Raw genomic sequence first — 17,343 nt, forward strand, 5'->3', positions numbered from 1 at the left:
TTTCTCCACAATTCAGGAGATCTTCAATCTTAAATCAAAACTCGATTTTAAAGTAGATTTTAAAAAGGAACTGGAGAGGTAGTTGTGAAGGAAAAAAATTGCAGGTTATGGGGTAAGAGTGGGTAAGTAGGACTAGTTGGATAGCTCTGTCAAAGATGCACGATGGGCCAAATGGTCTCCTACTGGGTTGTAAAAGTCTATGATTCTATGAAGACGGTCTTAAAGACAAGGACTCGGAGGAATTTCAGACATTCCGATGCAGGACATGTCGCTACAAAAGTGTCCGTATCTTAACGGGATTCCCTCTAGTTAAAAAAAATCTCTCCAGTATTACCATCACCCCACCAGAACTCCACTCTGGACAGACTTCCGATTGCCTGAAGGCATCTTCTTGGGGATTCTATCGGGATTTCTTATGGCAAAATCTCATTGGGAAAACAAATCGCAAATTAGATTAATATTTGGGTAGAAATCCCGTTCGGATTATGACCTTTGGCAATGTCGGCCAGCATTACGATTCATTATAATTCATCATAAATCATTATAACATGACATAACATTACATAACATAACATTACATGTAGGAGCAGGAGTAGGCCATTCAGCCCTTCGAGCCTGCCCCGCCATTCAATCGTGGCTGATCTTCTAATCTAACTCCAGCTAATAACCTGACGCTACCTTATCCCCATATCCCTTAATCCCTTTTGCAATAAGAAATCTATCTCTCTCAGTCTTGAATAAGTTCAAGGACTGAGCGTCAACAGCCCTTTGGGGTAGTGAGTTCCATACATTCACTGCCCTTTGAGTGAAGAAGTTCTTCCTCTACTCAGTGCGAAAGGGTTGGTGTCCGATTTTAAGGTTGTGACCCCTGGTTTTAGTTTCTCCAACCGGGGAAACAATCTCCCACTATCTACTCTATCTGCCCTTTGATGATCTTATAGGTTTCTATAAGATTCCCTCTAATTCTTCTATATTCCAGAGAATGTAGGCCCAAATTGGTCAGCCTATCCTCGTAACTCAACCTCTTCATCCCTGGTACTAACCGAGTAAATCTACGCTGCACCCCCTCCAAGGCAAGTACATCCTTCCTAAATAGGGAGACAAAAACCGCACACAATATTCCAGGTGTGGTCTCACCAGAGCCCTATCCTTTCATAATGAATGCCAACATACCGTTCACCTTCCTAATTGCTTGCTATAATTCCTCAATAAAGCACCTCACCACAGTGCCTGAAAGATGTTGTATGCAAAGCTGAACAGAATTTTTACCCCAAACAATTTCATCAATTTGAGAATGCGCATAAAGGAAACCGCACGGTTGCAAAATTAAAACAGATGAGACGACAGAAATCCATAAACAGATATCCAGATGCGCATCAATCAGCTTCTGGAAGAAAAGAACACGTTAATTTTCCTGAACTTTTAGCTGCCTGTCGGTTAACATAGCTCTATATAAGAGGTTTACACAGCGGTAAGTGAACTCGGTTATGAAGTTATTTTGCGGATCACTTTCTGGGGGTAATAATCCCTTCAAAATAAAGAAATACAATAATAGTAATTTGGTCACTCAATTTAGTGTTTTACTAAATTAGGAAATGAATCCCACAGGAAAAAAATATGAACAAACAACCAGTTTAGTTAAATAGTTAGTGTGTAAGGAATTCTCCTTACCGCTAAATTAGTGGCTGGTGATGACTGAAGAGCTCTCCTTTGCTGTAATAATTCTTTGACTGTAATCTTTACTCTCACTCCTTGGTAAATCTTCTGTTTCTCTGTTCGGAAAGAAAATTAAGTCACGATGCAAAAATAAAAGCACAGAACAGGAGGTTAATTTTACTTAAGCAATAGTAAATTGGTCACTCGATCCACTACTGTTCGAGGAACACTGCTATAATAATAATAATAATCCTTGCATTTTATATAGCGCCTTATCACGTCTACGAGACGTCTCAAAGCGCTTAACAGAATATAGTGTAAAGCGAATGGACTGTATATTTTGTGAGCAGTGTCGCACAAACAGTCGTGGATTGAGTGACCAAATTATTGTTATTTGGACGATAGATTGGCACCCTATACAAAATATAACATAACATAAGTTCAATATAGAAATAAACACAAAATGCTCTCTAGCCTTTATTTGGAAGAAGGGGAATGTTTGCGACACAATTAAACAGGCACTTGGGTAGTATTTTATATAGGCTTTCAGAAAAAAATGTTAATGCAGTACAGTATTTAGACAAGAAGGAGAATAACAATGGTAATAAGTCAAAATGCAACTGTATAGGTTGAACCCTAAAATTTTCGATTGGTGTAAGTAAGGAATCAATTACAGAGAGAATAACACCCTCGCTTCCAGATTCACTGAAGCCAGCCAGACCAACGTAAAGTAGGTTTGCGAAGGAGATAGTGCTTAAATCAGGGTCTTAAGTCTTTATCCGTAATACGCTTTACAAATCCAGGCGAGCAATTTTGAGGGAGCTGTGTGTGGACCGAGCCGCTGTCTAGATATTCAACAACAACTTGCATTTATATAGCATCCCTTAGGAATTCAGGAATACTCTTAAAGCTTTGAACCCCACCCCAAGGAGATGTGTAGCATTAGTGCGTCTTAAAATGGGGCTTAATCAAAGCGTGATTAAAGTGTGCTGGCGTTACCCACACACAGGTCCTATGTAAATCTTATAAACTGTTTTATTCCCCCTCTCCCCCCAAGTTTTTTTTGTGTCTGAGAAAGCAAGACAACCTGCACAGACCCATTCTCTCCTTTCCCCTGGGGGGGCGGGAGGTGTGGATTGTGGGGGGGTGTGGGGCGGGGGGTTGGATGGGGGAACACAATTCCTGCTGATCTGAAATAAATCAATTTTTGTTAAAAGAGTCAACCAGTCCAGCCTTGCCCGGTTTCCAAAAGTCATGAGAATCGCTGAGAAAATGTGATTTCTGCTAAAAATTAAAACAGAGAAACTTTTTTTTTGGAAACACACACAGACACACACCCACACCCACTCACACACACACACACACTGGCATTCCTCGCTATTCAATTTTGATCCCTCAGGCCTTTTTGTTCTGGAGAATTTGCTATTCCTCTGGTTGCATTTCACGACAATCCATTGATTTTTAAGTGCGTAAAACGCCAAATTTCCCTTGTTACCCACTCTAGTTAAGTGAATTTTAAGCCATCTCCAATTCTGTAAAGTTAGAAAATAAGGAACAATCGAATTTGACAATATTATAAAGAGAGAGAGGACTCGGGTTCGATTCCCCGTCGAGACAAAACCTTAGGCAAGTTTCCTTACTCCACACGCCTCTGTTTAACTATCAGTAGGTACGAACCCGGTTGTTTGTCGATTGGCGGATCGCTTTCCAAGGCTAATAACCCCTCAAAAAAAACCTGGTCGCTCAATCCACGACTGTTTGTGGCACATTGATGTGTGCAATTGGCTGCCACGTTTCACCCACAAAATATACAGTCACTCCACTTTGCAGTATATCCTGTGAAGCGCTTTGAGACGTCTCAACAACATGTATCGAATGCAAGGATTATTATATTATTATATTAATTATATTATTATATAATTATGATTATTAGAGATGGATCCTATCGGGAAGCTGTGATTTGTGATTCAATTCTAATTTGCAATTGATGGATTAATCTGATTAGTCCAACAACTAATCAGTCTGTCAAAGAGAATGAATGGATCTTTCTCACTTCAACACACGCACTTTCACTTGAAACCCTCTCTCTCCTCTCCTAACGTGTTTTTTTGAGGGGTGGGGGGGCGGAGGGAAAGAGGGGAAAATTTTAACCGTTAGATTTTTTCATTGCAATTTTCATCGCCGCTTTCCAATTGAAATAAAACCTGATGTGGCCCAGCAGTCAAACAGTTAAACCTACACAAATTTTTTCACGGCCGCTGGCTGTTTCTCACTGAGCCCAGCAGTAACCCATCGCCACTAAAACACGCTTCCCTTCCAAACTCCGAATGCGAATTGCGACTCTTCTTTGCTTTAAAAGGACCAAACGGCAAAGGGTAAGTGAGACCTGGCTTGAAGGAGATGCCCTCTGAGTCGTAAATAAGTAAGAATTCCCTTCCTTTCTCTGCTCCCCACCCAAAAAGTAACGCGACATGAACAAGGAGTCGTTCATTTACTGTAGAAAATCTGTTTCATTGAAAGCCCCCAAACTAACTAAAGCTCCCCATAGGGACAGGGGATTGCGGGTTTAGTAGTAAAATTGGTTGAATTATAACCGCCCCCCAAACAAAAAGCTCTTTAAACAGTCCTGATCCTGAGTTGTGTTCCTTTCCATTCTGTGTTCCTCGGGATGGGTCGGTGAGTTGGAAGAACACATTACTTTGTTGTTTGGATCTCTCTCTCTCTCTCTCTCTGGCTCTTTCTCCCTCTCTCTGATAATGAATTCATCTCCAAAAGGCAAGTAAAATGGGTGTTTCAAAGCGGGAGGGGTGGCGGATGAACTTTTTTCTGTGGGGGGTCAGTGTGTAGATGTTGTAAAATGCGTTTTAATTGAGAAAGCTTTGGGTCGGTTTGAGTGAGAGATAATGGAACTCTGATCAAATTACGGAAGTATTATTGCACGCTTTCTCTCCCCCCCTTTGCCTTATGTGTGTGTGTGTGTGTCCATCTCTGTGTGTGTAAGGGGGTGGGGGGTAAAAATTGGGATCGCCATTGAATAGATAATTATTTGGGGAGGACAAGCTTGTGGGGCTACGGGGAGAAAGTGGGGGGGTGGGATTGATTTGGAAGTTTTTTTCAAAGAGCCAGCACAAACACGATGGGCCGAATGGCCTCCTTTTGCGCTGTGTAATTCTATGATTCTATGAATGTGGGATTCAATTTCCCAAACCACGAAATCCATCTGAAATGTCCCGTCGATTTGATGGTCTTTTAACGCTGTGCATGTTAAGCTCCTCTCAATCCACTTGTAGTTCCTTTGGTTTATACAGTAACTGTGTTCCCCCTTCTTGTGTGTGCTACAGCGCTTTCTAAGTAAAATCAAAAGGTGTCTCTAACTCTCTCGCTCACTTGCCCACCCCACCTCTACACCCCCCCCCACCCACCCCGGCAACACTCACCCCCTCCATCTAGCCACTTTCCCTGGATGTTTTAATAATAATCATCATAATAATCCTTGTATTTGATACAGCGCCTTATCACGTTTTCGGGATTTCTCAGAGCGCTTCATACTGTGAAGTGGAGTGACTGTATATTTCTGGGTGAAACACCCACAAATATGCAGTATTTTCTGAGCCAGTTACAGTTTTACTTTGGTTATAAAACTCATTACGCCTTACCCCCCACCCCCTCCCATCTCCTCCCAGTCATAGTTGTCAGGCTCCGTCGCTGAATAATTTTCAGCGGCTTCGGACGTTCTCCCGACGTGAAAGATGCTATATAAATGCAATTTGTTGTTGTCCTGAAAAACTTATGCCTATTCCCTCCCACTCAAGCAGATTTGATGTGGGTGGGGGTTGAGTGGGATTGTGGGGGTGGTGGGTGGGTGTCGAATCTGTTTTGACTTTGAAAATATTCATTTTTTTAATAAGTTTCCTTTTTGGGGTAAAAAGTCTCTCCAACAGGGAGTCAAAACACACATGTGTGTATGTGCGTGTACTCAGGAAGCTTAACCACACTAACATCTATCCCAATTGCTACCAGCCAATGTCGTCTCTGTCATTTAAACTTTTTTTTCTGTGTGTGTGTGTGTGGGGGGGGTGGGAGGGAGGGAAGTAGAAAGCACATATCTTGTTTTCGAAATTGTTTGAAAAAGAATAAATTGAAACGGCATAAAACCCACAATCATTACGTTTCGGAACAACCAGCGATCAAACATCTAAGTGTTTGTTACAGCGATCCACATAAAATCTCTTCCTTTTTTTTACTTCCGACTTTCTTTAAACTTATCGAATTGCATATGGCATATAATATATTTTTGGAAAAGAAAGGGCTCTAACTCTTAAATCAGATACTGATCTGTTTCATACTGCTGTTGTAAGTTTCGAGTGCTTGGGGTGAGTGAGGGTGAGGTTGAGGGGTGGGTGAAATCAGCAGCAGAGTTTACAAGCGTCAACTTTAGCTCATTAACCTCTCTGACTTTACATTGAAGAAAGGCATGTAATGGCTAGATTATCTTGAACAGCAGCAACCTTCGTTTACACCAATAAAACACAAATTCTTTTTATCTTCACAGGAAAGAAAACAAACTGGACTTGACTGAGGACAGAGGGAAGCAGAACGAGCGAAGGATGGAAAGGGAGGGAGGGAGGGAGAGAGAAAGGGAGAGAGTTTTGGGGTCGTGGGTGGGGTAGGGGTGGGGGGAGATAGGAAAAAAAAGATTCCTTACCAGACATACTGGGGTTATTAAATCTTCTCCTGGTCAAAGATACTTTGAAGAGTTTGAGGGAGTGAAAAGCCTTCAAAAGGCTTGTCTGCCTGTGAGAAGTGTATGGTGATTTTTTTTTATGAAAATAAAGCAAAGTTCTGTACGAGCTACCAGAATTCCAGCAAAACACAAACAAAATTATTGCAGTACACCTTGAGATATAACATGGGCTTTTGCAGCACACACATCCGACCTTTTTAAAACCTCTACAATCCAATGATTTGACAATGAAATGATTGCGCGATAGTTTCAATTTGAATATTCAAAGGCCGGGTAAAAAGGGTGCTCTCTTTCTGAAATCCTTTGCTTTTCCATCAACTAAAGGCACTAACGGAATAAAATACGCCGTGAAGTGTCCCATTTTTTGCGGGATTGGTCACTTTTTATTGATTTTCCCAACCTTTGATTCCAGATGTGCCATGGACACAAACAGGAGGATAATTTTCAACCCCAGGACCCGGTTTCGGTCCGAAACGATCCATTCTTCACCTAAACGGTGCAGCCCGTGCCTTTGCACCTGCGGGAAATGCTTCGAACCGCTATTTTCCTTTAAAAATCTAATAATTTACACTATTTTGCTGACAAACATGGCAGAAGTAGGGGCGTGGCATCCTGCACTGTTAGATGGTGCGATGTGAGTGAAATGAATAGAGAAATCTACACAGCCTCTTTCTTCCTCGCACACTCACACAGACACACACACACAGACACGCATACACAAAACTAAAATTGCCGTATAATTTGATTGTAAATGAGCAGATTTGAATTAAAATTAACAGGGATTTGGTTTCCCCCAAAGATTTTTTTTAATATAGTGAACAGAACTTTATGTGGAGTTTTGGGATGTATCTGTGGAAGCATTTGAGTTGTTTCATCCACAAAACACACAGTTAATTCACTTTACAGTATATGCTGTGAAGCGCTTTGAGACGTCTCGAAGAGCCCGATAAGGCGCTGTATCAGATGCAAAGATTATTATTATATCAATCTCTCACCTGCCCTTTTAATTTGGTAAGATTTTTAAAATATTTTAGGTTTGCTTTTTTAAAATCCACAGTTTTTGACTATTGCCAGAAAACTTTTAAAGGCAGTGAAGAGCAGAGATTGATTTAGAAGTTTTTAAAAAATATATTTTTTGCATTGATTTCCATTTCCCCTTTTTTTATTTTAAATGTTGTGGCGTTGTGTTTATTTCCAGTGTCTTTCTGTGTATCAGGTGAAGTGTTTTCCTATTGGCTTGAACCGAAATCCACCCACCCTTGCCCCAATTCCCATCCAACAAAGATTTAATATGCTGCGTTCAGTAAAGCCAGGTTGTTTTTGCATTACTTCAAAAGCAAAGTCCATTTTTGTAGAAACATTCTGTAGCTGTAGTGTAAACACTCGCCTCACAAGCGAGAGGACCCGGGTTTGATTCCCAGGCAGACCGAAACGTTAGACAAGTTTCCTTATCCACACGTCTCTGTTTACTTAGCAGTCAGTAGGAACCTGGTTGTTAGTCGATCAGTGGATCGCTTTTCCGGGGGTAATAATCTCTTCATAAAATAAAATAACACTTTTTTTAAAAATTGGTGCACTCAATCCACGACTGTTTTTGGAACACTGCTGTGCGCAATTGTCTGCCGTGTTTTGCCCACAAGACATACAGTCAATTTGCTTTACAGTATATTCTGTGAAGCGCTTTAAGACGTCTCGAAGACGTTATAATGGAAGGATTATTAGATATTAAAAAAAATTCCCCCCTACAATGTAGCTGACGACACTTATTGCTTGGCAATGAGATGCTGGGGACTTTGCTACCATTAAAATTCAGTAGTTTGAATAACTTTAAGCTGAGCCAATAAACTATTTTAATGTGTAACTCACTGAAAGCTAATTCAGCCTTTCCAAAAATATGATTATCAACTTCCGTCTCCACTATCAGCTGTGTATGTGTGGAAAATTTACTGCACTTTTTAATTTTTTTAAATTATTTTTTAATTGGAATAAAATGTATTGTTAAATGCACACACATATATATAATATATTTATAGTTAATAAGACTGAGCACTACTTAACACTGGGTGCTTTTTTTTCTTTTAAAACCTATTCAAGAAATTAATTCTCTTTGCTCTGAGTTTAAACTACAGCACATAACACATGTAGTGAGATACTGTAAATCAATTGTAATATAATAATAATCCTTGCTTTTGATATAGCTCATTATCACATCGTTGAGACATCTCAAAGCGCTTCACAGGATATAGTGTTAAGTGAATTGACTGTATATTTTGTGGAAGAAACATTTCTCCCATGATAAAGATGCTGTGTCCTTTTTTTTATATATCTATATATATATATGAAATTTTCCATGTCTTGGATTTTGCACTCATGTACTGTGGTGCAGGAATTAATGTTGTTTAATGCTTGAGAGTGAATGCAAGACGTGTTCTGTCTCGCTCAGTCCGGGGAGGATTGTGGGAGGGGAGAATAGCAAAGCTGCCAAGTAATTTTTTTATTAGAGATCACTTGAACCTAAAGTTAGAGTTTTGGTTTTTCTCTCTCGCTTTCTCTCCAGTAATTACATTCTCCAGTTGCTTTTCTCATCCAATACTGAAATAATTTGCGTAGTCCTGAAGTGAGAGGACCCACTTCACAAGCGAGAGGACCCAGGTTTGATTCCCGGGCAGAGCAAAACCTTAGGCAAGTTGCTTTATTCTCACACACCTCTGTTTACCCAGTAGTAAGTAGGAACCCGGTTATTAGACCATTGGCAGATCCCTTCCAAAAGAAATTAATTGGCTGCCTCATTCGCCTACAACATACACAGTCACCCCGCTTTACAGTAAAATCCTACAAAGTGCTCATGAGGCATGAAAGGAGTGATACAAAATGCAAAGATTATTATTGTTGTTATTATTATATCCTGCCCCATATCTACATTTGTTGCTTGGTACATTTTTACCTGATAAAATGCAATCTAAATTTATACAGCACCTTTCACATTGGGAAATTCACATTTAAAATGTTTCACATTTTGCTGAGTTGGGGTGGAGCGAATGGGGTGGGGGGGAAAGGGTGATGGGAATTGAATGGGGTGGGGGAAAGATGACCCAAAGCCCGGTCAAAGAGGTAAGTCCTGAGGCTTACACAGCATAGCTTTGGTGGAATTCAAGAGAGAAATGCTAACTTTGAGCTCCTAATTCCTGATTGCTATCCAGTAGGCTAGTTAGACAGTAATTGCATAGTCAGGCGAAGGACATCTTTCATAATGAAACACCTTATATATTTTCACAAGGTCCTTTGTAGGATGACTCTTTTTGAGCTGCACAAGGAGATTAAAAGTTACCAAACTTTTGCGATTGATAAAATGACACGATGAGCTGCTGTATCTAATGCCAGGATTATTATGATGATTATTACAGCAGTGTCACATTTGATACAGACTCCCATCATGTCACAACGTTTCACAGTGAATTACTGCCAAGATTGCGCATAAACAGAGAGACAGATATACAGAGATGGAGATTTACGTCGACTGACAGACAATTGTGAGTCAACAGCCTTTAAAAATGACCAGTGATAAAACTAGCTAGGGCTCTTTTAAGTCGTGAGAGAAGACTTACTTCTTGGAGGTTTACAAAATTTTAAATGGGATTGAAGAAGGTCAGTACTTTCTGTTGTGTCAAGACATCAGAACAAGAGGACACAGGTTTAGAGTTGTAAAGGGCAAATTTCAGGACAGACACCAGGGAGCATTTGCTTGACTTAGAGGGTAATCAATGGCTAGAACAGGTTGCCAGGAAGGCTGGTAGAGACCAGGAGACTGAGACTCGCTTAGGCCAGGTGCACTGGCTCAACAGGAATTAGGGAAATTTCCCCAGGAACCTTGTGATTGGCTTCCTCGGAATCCAGAGCCCTTTCGTGGGGGTTTCAATGTGTCGCTGTTTGGGAGGGAGGGTGGGTGTTCTGTAGATATGAGATACGATGGGCTGAATGGACTTTATCCATTCCAGACCAATCTTGCGAAGAAAGCTCTGGTTCATATTTGTGGTGAGTGTTTAGCGCCCTCTAGTGGCAGAGAGGCACAATGAAGCAGAAATGGAAATAGCAACAACAAGTTACACTTGTATGGAGAGCTCCCTTCGCGTCAGAAAGATGTCCCAGCCGCTGGACAATAAGGGGCTTTGGACGCGAGCTGGGAGTTGGTGTCAGGAGGGGTGAAGGGCAGCAGGGGTAGGGCTGGGAGGGTGGCTGAAGGCACGGTCGAAGAGGAAGGTCTTCAGGCGGGACTTGAAGGAGGCAAGAGAGGGGGGGGAGGTGGAGGGATTGCGGGATATAGTTCCAGAGTGTGGGGACAGAGGTGCTGGATGCCCGACAGCCAGTAGTGGGGCGGGAAGTGTGGGGGACCTGAAGCAGGCCGGTGTCTGCCGAGAGGAGGGAGCGCACAACCTGATATGGGGTTAGGAAGTCGGAGAGGGCGCAATACCATGGAGGGCTTTGAAGGTGAGAACGAGGGTTTTGAACTCGATTCCCTGAGGGATGGGGTGTCAGTGAAGCCGGATAAACAGCGGGATAACAGCTTGCATTTTGTGAGTGAAAGCAATGTCCCACAAACAGCCATTGAGTTACCAATTTTATTTGGGGGATTGTTGGCCAGGACACAGGGAGAGAGAAACTCCCTTCCCTTTTCGAATAGCGCTGTGGGATTTTAACATCCACCTGAACAGTCAGATGGAGTCCTGTAGCTCAGTGATTAGAGCACTCGCCTCGCAAGTGAGAAGATCTGGGTTTAATTCCTGGGCAGGGCAAGTTTCCTTACTCCACACACCTTTACTTACCCAGCAGTAAGTAGGAACCCGGTTGCTAGTCAATTGGCGGATCACTTTGCAAAAATACAATAAAATAAAAATAAATGATTTGGTCACTTCAATCCACGATGGTTTGTGGGACCCTGCTTTGCGCAATTGGCAACCGCCCACAAAAATATAGTCAATTCACTTTACGGTATATTCCGTGAAGCGCTTTGAGACGTCTCGAAAACATGATAAGGCGCTAAAATAAAATGCAAAGATTATTATTATTATTATGGGACCTCGGTTTAACATCTCAAACGAAGTACGGGCAAATGTGAGGATGCAATAAACCGTTAAGCGATGAGTACAGTTGATACCACTGCACTCTCACCTCTGAGATAGAAGGTTGTGTGTTCAATTCCATCGTTGAATGCTGAGACTTTGAGGAAAAACTCCATTGTTCTTCAAATGAGACGTTAAAACAAGGTCCCGTCAACCAGTTCAGATGAATGTTGAAGATCCCATGGCACTATTTGAGAAGGGAAGGGAAATTCTCCCAGCGTCCTGGCCAACAATCCCCCAAATAAAAAGTGGTCATTCACTTTGTCATTTTGTTAGTAGGTTGTTAGTAGGACATTGCTGTGTGCAAATTGGTTTCGCGTTCACAAATATACAGTCACTGCACTTTACAGTGTATCCTGTGAAGCGCTTTGAAACGTCTCGAAGAGGTGGTGAGGCACTATATCCAATGCAAGGATTATTATCATTATTAAATCCCATGAAGTGCTTTGAGATGTTTTGACGGCCTGAAAAAGCGTGATATCAAATACGAGCATGATTTTAAGATTACTAAATTGTTAACAATATAATAGGATAATCCTTGGATTTGCTATAGCACTTTATCAAGTCGCCAAGGCATCTCAAAGCTCTTCACAAGATACACTGTGAAGTGTCGTGACTGCATATTTTAAAGGCAAAAGTGGCAGCCAATTTGCAACGAATGTGCTTTATTGCCTAAAAGATGAGTGAGTTGTGATGAGTGTGTCGTGCCTTTTCATCTCACCGCTGCTTATTTTTCTTCGGTCCCAGGGAAATACAAATTTGTTACAGAAAGATATCAGACACCATTATTTTTCTTATCTAATGCTTATCAACCCGTCTGCTCTCTCTGCTCGGCAGGCCTCCTCCGGCCTCCTCTCCCCCACCCTTCGGACCTCCATCCCACATTCTCTTTGCCTCGATCCCTCCCCGGCCTTCTTCAAGTCCCGTCTCAAGACTCTCCTCTTCGACCGCGCCTTTGGTCAGACTCCTACCCCCCACCCTCCCTGCCCTCCACCCTCAGCACATCCGAAATTAATCATTCAAATTTGTTACTGTTAACGAATGAGACAAGGATTTATTATAATAATAAAATCCTAATAATAATTGTTGCATTTTATGTAGAGCCTTATCACGTCTTCAAGACATCTCAAAGCGCTTCACAGAATATACCGTAAAGTGAATTGCACACAGCAGTGTCCCACAAACAGTTGTGGGTTGAGTGACTGCATTTTTGGGGGATCCAACAATCAACTAACAACCGGGTTCCTACTCACTGCTCTGTAAACAGAGGTGTGTGGAGGAAGGAAACTTGTCTAACGTTTTGGCTGCCAGGGGTCATCGAACTCAAGTCCTCTCGCTAGTGAGGTAGGCACACTAACCACTACGCTACGGACTGCACAAGACATTTGTAGTGTCGCAGTATCTATGTTAATGATTGTGTTAACGTAGTAGCCCATTTTACACCAATTAATTGTTTCCAACCAGGTTCTGCGTTCAACAACTTAGATTCATAGTTTCATAGAATGTTACGGCACAGAAGGAGGCCATTCGGCCCATCGAGTCTGTGCGGCTCTTTGACAGAGCGTCACTTTCACTAACCCCACTCACCAGCTTTCTCCCCATAACCCTGCAAACCCGTCTTCCCCCGATACCTATCCAGTTCTTTCTTAAAAGCTGTTATCGAATCGGACTTCACTGCCCTTTCGGGCGGATCATTCCACATTCTAAGAACTCGCTGAGTGAAAACATTTCTTCTAACCTCCCCTCTGCTTCTTTTGGTAGATATCGTAAGACTGTGACCACGAGTCACAGACACACCTACCAGCGGAAACAGCTTTTCCCTATCTCGCCTGTCGAAACCTTTCATGATCTTGAAGACCTCTATCAGGTCCCCGCGTAACCTTCTCTGCTCTAATGGGAAAAGTCCTAACTTCTCCACTGTCCTCATAGCTAAGGTTCCCCATTCCTGGTATCATTCTCGTGAATCTCCTCTGCACCCTTTCCAGTGCCTTAATATCCTTCCTGAGGTAAGGTGCCCAGAACTGGACGCAGTACTCCAGCTGAGGCCTAACCAGTGTTTTGTACAGATTAACCATAACCCCTACTCTTATACTCTATGCCCTACTAATAAAGCTCAGTACACCAAATGCCCTTTTTACTGCCCTATCTACCTGCCCCACTACAATTAATGATTCGCTTACTTGAACACCCAGATCTCTCTGTACGTTCACCCCCTTAAGATTGAGCTCCAAGTCTATATTGCCTCCTATCATTTTTCCTCCCTAAGTGTATCACCTCACACTTATCCACATTGAAATCCATCTGCCACATGTCAGCCCATTCCACCATTCTGTGTATGTCTGCCTGCAGTTGGTTACAGTCCTCCTCACTATTTACTACCCGACCTAACTTTGTATCATCTGCAAACTTGGAAATAGTGCTCTCTATGCCCAAGTCCAGATCATTAAAATATATTAGGGAGAGCAGTGGTCCCAATACTGATCCCTGGGGGAACACCGCTGCACTCCTCCTCCCATTTCGTTAAACACCCATTAACCACCACCCTCTGCTTTCTGTCACTCAGACAGTTCTTAATCCAAACGGCCACTGTCCCCTTAATACCGTGGGCCTCTAATTTTTTTATTAATCTCTTATGCGGTACTGTGTCAAAAGCCTTTTTGAAATCCATGTAAATAACGTCCACCGCATTTCCCTCATTAACCCTCGCAGTCACCTCTTCAAAAAATTATTTTAGATTTGTTAGGCAAGATTTGCCTTTAACAAATTCATGTTGGGGGTCTCTAATTACCTCGTGTTCCTCTAAGTAGAGATTCATTCTGTCCCGGATTATGGTCACCAGTAGCACTTGTTGCGTTCAATAAAAAATTTGAAGAACCTGATCAACGAAATCCAAACATTTCATTGGTTGATTCGATATCGCTATAGAGTTCTTTTTCCCCCCCATTGGAAGGAAAGACGCAAACAAGACAAATTATGAGATAGATGGTGTTGTTTCTGGAGTAGTTGAAGCGAATGATGTCTTATTTTACCTCAACGTTTCACTTACAGATCTTTTTCCAACTAAGAATTTAAAGATCTCTGAATGAAATGTGGTGGTGGAATGAACCACTCGTGTAAGTTGATGGATAGAGCACTCAGTCCAAATCCTTGTCTCGTTCATAATTTCAGAGCTTGTGGTAGTTCTGAGCCTGGCCACGAGATGGGGGAATTTTGCAACAAAAACTCCATATCTTAAAATCAGAGGAGCCAGTGCTAATATTAAACATAATCCTTACATTCGATATAAAGCCTACCACGTCGTTCAGATGTCTCAAAGGATTCCACAGAATGTACGTGGAGCCCTAAAGCGTATTGCTGAGAGCTCTTTAATTTTAATTTTGTGGGTGAAACACGGCAGGCGATTAAGTACACCAGTGTCCCACAAACAGCCGTGAGTGAGTGAGTGAGTGAGTGAGTGAGTGAGTGAGAGAGTGAGTGAGTGAGTGAGTGAGTGCGTGTATGAGTGCGTGTATGAGTGCGTGCGTGCGAGGGAGGGACGGAGTGAGGTGAGACTTCAGAGGAGATACCCGAGAGGTGAGACTTCAGAGGAGGGAGGAAGGGCGAGAGGGGGGAGGGAGGGTTGGGTGGGTGGATGGGTAACCAAATTATTTTGTGTGTTTGCAAAGCCAAGTGTTCTGAAATCAGATGCTAACGACTAGTCACATGAACTGCTCACATTCGTCAAGCTCAGGCCACTCGGTTGCTGTGGTAGTTTATTTTCCTTCATTACACACAAAACTATTGCTTGTGAAATTTGTACAGGCAAAATGCCGACCCCTTTACATACTAGAATATCAGCTACGGTTATCGATTCGAAGCAGCACCACGTGTCAAGAGGAGCAAACGTGAAGACAATTTAATATCGGGGGCAGCCAATTACGCACAAAATCTCTATTTTGGTCAGCCAACACACGGAAGACATTACATGCAACAAACCCGCAATAGACACGCGAGAGGTCGACATTTACACGGGTCTAAAACTCCATTTATATCCCCCCTATCTTTACATCAATCAAGATGCCTGTAAAAGCTGGAGTTGGAAACAACAGAACATTAATGTACACAGGTCACAGAGTTGGGTGAGAAAGACAGTTGATAGACATATGTACATGTAGTCCTTGTTGAGAACATAGGAACAGGAGGAGGCCATTTAGCCCATCGAGCCTGTTCCACTAGTTTATTAGATCATGCCAGATCTTTTAGTTGGATCTCCCCCACACCCCTTTATCCATACCAGCCGGGTGTCTGACAGACGTAGAAACCCATCACTGAGAATTCCATACTTACCACCTACACATGGAAATCTCAGAGATAGATTGTTGGAATGGAATGCGCTCTCTCTCTCTCCCCCTGAAGGGACGCCTCCTGTTTACCTAATTCCGGAAAGTATTAGGCACGGGTTGGCAAGTGCCAAGGCTTGGGGGCAGCCCAGAGTGCGTTCGGGTAACTGCTGGAGTCTAACCAACTAAAACCTTGTAGCTTCATTGATGTCGCTGTCTGGCAAGTTTACCCGCTGCTTGTCCAGCTAGGACCACCCTACCTGTTGGTCCATGTATCTATCTATCTCTTTAACGTCCCATGCAGAATTGGTAGGGCAGACAAAGACTATTCCACATTCTCACAACCCTCTGAGATGTTTCTGGATCTTACTATTAACCAGTTTGACTCTGGTTTAAAGACCGTATTCCCTTATTATATTTCCCTCCCCCAAATCAATTATTGGCAGTTGATAATCATTTGGTAATTCTGCTAATTAACATTCCTCATTTAACTCCTTGAAAAGTGAGTGTTAGCTGGATGGTTGGCTGAGAGAGATGGGATAATAATTATAATAATAACCTTATTACGTCATTGAGACGTCTCAAAGCGCTTCACAGAATATACTGTAAAATTGATTTGACTCTGTATTTTGTAGGTGAAACAGTGTACAAGTGCTTTGGGACGTCCTCCCGACGTGAAAAGCCCTATATCAAATGCAAGGATTATTATTATTATTACAGCAGTGTCCCACAAACAGTGGTGGTGTGAGGGACCAGATTTTATCCAGGAGATAGTTGGCCAGGATTCTGGGAGAAATTCCCTTCCCTTTTTGAAAATGCCATGGGATCTTTTAATATTCACCTGAACAGGCAGACGGGACCTCGGTTTAACGTCTCATCCAAAGGATGGATAGTCTGTAGGATCTAACGATTAACATTCACGTAAACCTATAGAAAAGTGAATGAAATTGCAGCCCAATTCTCCGTGAAATAAATTAGTGCAAATGGTCCCTGTGCAACAGACCCATCTTGAGGCTATGATATCGTTTCTGAACTTTACCTACATGTCTAATGATGGCACATAAGCTGTCAAAATATCCTCTGAAGTTAGGCTATTTTGGGAGGGTCAGTTGTGTGTCTGACACACGCGGAAACCCCTCACCGTTGCTTAAGAGTCTCCAAACCAAGCTGAGAATTCCCCGCCTCCCACCTACACATGGAAATCCCACAGATAGATTGTTGGAATGGAATGCGCTCTCTCTCTCTCTCTCTCTCTGGAGGGAAAAATCCTGCTTACCTAATTCCGGAAAGTATTAGGCATAGGTTGGCAAGAGCCAAGGCTTCGGAACCCCAGAGTGTGTGCTGGGGTAACTGCTGGAGTCTAACATAGTTGCCATTGATATTGCTGTCTGGCCAGCTTTCCCGCTGCTTGTCCAGCTAGGACCCATTCGGGTTTTGGCTTGCAGGGTTAACAGGAGCTGAGTGGGAGGATTCCCTGCCCCCAGTGACTGGTCTGTTCTCTTAAAAT

This window comes from Callorhinchus milii, unplaced genomic scaffold (genome assembly GCF_018977255.1).
Source record: "Callorhinchus milii isolate IMCB2004 unplaced genomic scaffold, IMCB_Cmil_1.0 Scaffold25, whole genome shotgun sequence".
Classification (NCBI taxonomy): domain Eukaryota; kingdom Metazoa; phylum Chordata; class Chondrichthyes; order Chimaeriformes; family Callorhinchidae; genus Callorhinchus; species Callorhinchus milii.